Source organism: Arachis duranensis, chromosome 4 (genome assembly GCF_000817695.3).
Source record: "Arachis duranensis cultivar V14167 chromosome 4, aradu.V14167.gnm2.J7QH, whole genome shotgun sequence".
NCBI classification, from domain to species: Eukaryota; Viridiplantae; Streptophyta; class Magnoliopsida; order Fabales; family Fabaceae; genus Arachis; species Arachis duranensis.
Genome location: NC_029775.3, coordinates 56,924,675 through 56,930,248, shown reverse-complemented (window position 1 = coordinate 56,930,248; position 5,574 = coordinate 56,924,675).

The following is a 5,574-nucleotide window of genomic DNA, read 5'->3' as shown; positions in this document are numbered from 1 at the left end:
AAACCAAGGAGTGAAGGCTACAAGGTTCGAACCCATGAGCTGTGAGAAGGAGGGAGCGCTACTCCAAAAAGAAATTAGCTAAAATGGGTTGGCAAGGGCTCGAACCAAGGTGCTTGCACTCAAGGCATACGCAACCTTTGTTTTCTTCACAAGAAAAATTGGTGCTAAATTGCCTCCACCAAGATTCAAACAAGGAGCCTCCTGTCCAAGCAAGGAGTGCTCGGCTCTCCCCACTCACCGAGCACAACACTTTGACACGGTCAGGGAGTGTGATGCGTGACTTGACACGGACCAGGAGGGGGCTGTGCGCACCAAAAATTTGAGGCCAAAGCAACATTGAAGCTCGGCTCTCCCCACTCACCGAGCACTCTACTCGGAGTGTCTCATGGGCCAAAAAAATTCAACCAGAAAATCCATTTAAATTTAATTCTTCACCAAATTAGAAAGCCCACTCCAAATTCTAAAATCCAAAAATAGGAAGTATATAAATAGAAGTTAGTTTGAGTCAGAAAGAACTTTTGGGGATTTTTGCACTTTTACTTTTGCTTTTTGACATTTTTTGGGAGCTTTTGGGATTGGGAATTGGAGTAGAGAATTGAGTTCTCTTCTCCTCTGTTCTTACTTCTCTCACTCTTCTTTCTTTGTTTTGAATCTTAGGTTGAGAATTGAAGGAATTCTGTTTCAATCTCACCTTGAGATCTCTCTGTTTTATTTTTCTGCATAATTCAAGGATTTGTGATTTGGATCTAAGTTTCTCTACTGATTTTTATTTTTACTTCTTTTGCAATTGTTCTTGGTTGGATCAAGGAAAGAATTGAGATCTAGACTTGTTTTCTAGTCTCTTGACCCTGAGATCTTTACTCACTTAGTGAGAGTCTGCAATTTAAGTTTGGTTTATTTGCTGTTTGCTTCTTCAAGAAATTTTACTCTTCTGTTTGAGATCTGTTTCAATTCAAGTCATCTTCTTTTCTTCTGCTGATTGTTGTTAACTATCTTTTTTTTTTAAATTCTGCATTCCCAGCTCCCTGACCCCTTTATGATTCAAGCAATTTACATTTCTTGCACTCTAAGCTTCAGCTATTTACATTTCTTGCGATCTAAGTCACTGTCATTTACTTTACTTGTTCTTTAAGATTCAGCTCATTAATTCTTTCGCACTTTAAATTCTTGTCAATTTCCCCTTCCTTTACATTTCATGCAATTTAACTTCTGTCGGATACAAATCACTCAAATCAACTCTTGTCTGCTTGACTAAATCAACCACTAAACTAAAATTGCTCAATCCTTCAATCCCTGTGGGATCGACCACACTCACGTGAGTTATTATTACTTGATTCGACCTGGTACACTTGCCGGTTAGATTTGTGTGTAGGAAATTCGTTTTCCAAAAATACACATCACATATGTTTTATTTGTTTTTAAACATCAATATAAAGTTCTATCTTTATGATACTATTCATAATTTTGCAGAGTTCATGCTTGATGGACAACATATTAAAAAATCTGGTATATCTCTCACTCACATATATCATATAAATATCACTTGAAAAAACAATGGTTAGATCGGGTGGAATCCTTTTATCTAGTTAATTCTGATATATTTCAAAAGCACTCTTTAATTTCTCAAATAAGAAATACACTTGTCTTACTAATCAAATGCTTGTTTAATCAGAACATTGCATAAAATGAAGTTAATAAATTTAAATAGGTTGTTGAGTGATAATTACGTTCTTTAAATGGTGAAACCTATCTTGGAGAGATATATCCGAGTATATACCCAGTATCTTTGCAAAACGTATCTTTTTGTTAGATGTTGAATTTCAGTCACTCAGCAGAATTATTCTATTCAAAGTTTTATTTATAATGGTAAGATATACTTAGTCACTTAAAATATAACCATTGGACCGGTGGAATTGTTTTAATTAGTTTTTTTATTTTTGCCAAAATTTTATATAATTTTATATATGTACATCTTATCTATGTCATAATATGTACTTAGTTCTATTTCTTTGAGATATATAAAACTTTTTACATATATATAGGCTATATATAACATTTTATTTAAAATGACAATGGTCATTATAACTAATTCATAGTAATACTACACCAACTTCTATTTTTGTATTCTTATTGTCTTATTAAGTTTTAGTTGCGAGGCTCCCATAATGAGATCTTTCCTATTTCTTAAAAGTATCATATCCAACTCTATTATTAGTCTTTTTTATTTATCATTTGTATTTAAAATTTATTCAATCTTTATTCAACTTAATCTTTATAGTTTATTGACATACTTCACTGGTCACAAATTCATACTTATGACCATTAACCTTTTTTTGTTCATCATAGAGTTTCCATTATAAGCTAATATCCTATAGACCTATACAAGAACCCAAAATCTGTATCTATAATCATGAAAACTCTTGAATAGCTTTACAACTAATGATTGTCCTCAAACCATTGTGATATAACAAATTTGATAGGATTCTCCTGGCTCATTTTGTCTTTGGTTGATATCTTTCCTATCATAGTAGAACTTTGAATTAAATAAAACTTATAGAGTAACCATAACGTAACAGTACCCAAGATTACCTTTTGGTGGCGTAAAAGTCTATTAATCATTTTTTGAAATATTTTTTAATTATTTGACATAAAATTCAACTAAAATTTGTTTCTAAGTAATTTTTTAATTATTTGACACACAATTTTGATGGTATGAAAAATTATACAGTAACTATAAAATGAAAGTAATTAAGTATATCTTTAGTTAATTAGATATTTTTTAAAAAAATTTCACAGTTATTTAAATTTTTTAAGTAATTGCCTATACACTCACAAATATGTTGGTATCATATAATGTCAACGTTTTATGTTTAAACTTCTAATTTTATATATCACCTAATTTTAAAAAACATTTATTTTCATGGTTTAGTTTTAGACTTTTTTGTTTCTTATCTTTTTTGTTTTTAAATTAGTTACAAAAATATTTATTTTGATATAGTCTTTTAGTACTAGTCATCAAGCAATCCCCATACTTCTATTCCCCATACTTCTATTGGGAAGCACATTATACGTCTATGTGATTATACAGTTTCTATTATAAGCCATCAAGAAAAGTTTATGTACAATAACCTAAAATGTGCACCTTTACTCGTATATACTTTGTTCAAAATCAGTCAGTTTTTCTCTTATAAAATAGTAACGTGTTTCCACAATAGCATTGTCAAGCTCAATCTTTTTCATTTCAAAGCTGTCCAGTTTTCAATATAACCTTTCTTTTAAATTTTTTGTTGACTTTAGAGTTTATGTCTCTTATAATTTAAGCTGGTAAGAAATGTCAAAATCATATTTTAGAGGATCCATTTGTTAGTTTTATTTTGACCAAATTTATTTGAATCGGTTTTGAGTCTTTCAACATATGTGATCGGTTTTAAGTCTTTCAACATATGTGGTATTTTTTCCTAATGTCCAAGCTTTAATTCTCCCCTTGTTTTTCAATTTTCCAATAATGGGAAAAGTACCCCTCCAATATAGCCTAATCTATGTTATCACATTTGGCTCTATATTAATAACCAAACGTATCCATGATCTTTTTTAAAAAACATACGATCCGTCCTTTCACACATTAGACACAACACAATGACCTTTTCAACTGGTCATTTGATAGTTTCTACTGATTGAGTATTTTCATATAAAACAACCCAAAATATACATCTTTAATCATTTATCTATATATCTTGTATTTTGCAAGTAATCGCTACTCCAATACTATTATAGTAGACAAATTCTATAGCTTCCTCCTTAGGCCTCATCCTTGCTTCAGCCTTTATATTTCCCAAGTTGAATACTTCATACTAATATTAAATAAGAAAATTTGTCTTGTATTCATAATGACATTGTTAACTTCAACCTTTTCAAACTCTGGAATTTTAAGATTTCAAAATAAGCTTTATCTGATGCACTTTCTGTTGCACTCAGCGATTATATCTCTAGGGATTCAAACTATTATACAATTGAAATGCATATTTAAATACTCAATAATGATCCACATTTATTCAATAACTCTCTTAAATATATATTTCTTTCCTCATCTACACTATGTCTTGCAAACTCTTACTTGTTTTTTTTATCACTTTTGCTTATCTACACAAAAATCTATCAAAAAGAAACTGTTTTTATTATTAGCAAATGAAATCCATATTTAGACCTATATTAATATTTATTCTTTTGAAACATTGGCAAGTAATGTCCACTCCCACACTATTATGATAGAACGAATTCTCTAGTCTCTTGACGACTCGTTTTGGCTATTGGAATTTTTCCTCCAATGTGGGATTCCTTCATCACCAAATACAGTCACTCTCGTATCCTAGATGTCAAATTTCCTATCCTATTACATATCTTTCTCTGATACACTCTGTTGCTTTGAGGTCTCATAAGATCTTTTCAGCACAATATTTGAGTTTTTCTTAACTCTCAAACATATCCAATATAATTTTTCATTACATATCATCAGAATAGTTAGGACTCGCTTAATAGAAGTTAGAGCTCTAAACAATGCAAGACATACTTTCTTCCACTCATATTTAAACTTTTTTTACATAAATGCACATTGATTTTTTTTTTTGTAATAAATGCACATTGATTTCAATCTTTAGCTGATTCCATACAATTGTATATCACTGTGAGTCTATAGCACAGAAAGAAGTGTATAGAATATATTTTAATCTAATGCAAATTGATTTCATTCCTTTCAAAATTATTTTACCACTTCTATGTTTGTGAATAATGCCAGTTCACTACCAAATTTTTTGTCAAATTCATATTCAGACCTGTGTATATAAATATGGTATATATATGCTATTTCATTTTATATCTTGACATTATTATTACTATCATTCTAATACTTGAGATTATTATTAATATCTTTACAATATTATTAATATGTATGCTAGTTGATACTTACTCTATCTTGATAAGTCATAATATCACAATCATATAATTAGTTGTTCATGTAATAATCAATAGCGATGACATTCCCAGGTAACACGTTTAATACCTGATGAGCGGATAATTTATACGCTTTTTGGCATTATTTTTAGGTAGTTTTTAGTAAGTTTGAGCTACTTTTAGGGATGTTTTCATTAGTTTTTATGTTAAATTCACATTTCTGGACTTTACTATGAGTTTGTGTGTTTTTCTGTGATTTCAGGTAAATTCTGGCTGAAATTGAGGGATTTGAGCAAAACTCTGAAGAAGGCTGACAAAAGGACTGCTGATGCTGTTGGAATCTGACCTCCCTGCACTCGAAATGGATTTTCTGGAGCTACAGAACTCCAATTGGCGCGCTCTCAACGGCGTTGGAAAGTAGACATCCGGAGCTTTCCAGCAATATATAATAGTCCATACTTTATTCGAAGAATAACGACGTAACTTGGCGTTGAACGCCAAGTACATGCTGCTGTCTGGAGTTAAACGCCAGAAAAACGTCATGATCCGGAGTTGAACGCCCAAAACACACTATAACTTGGAGTTCAACTCCAATAGAAGCCTCAACTCGTGGATAGATCAAGCTCA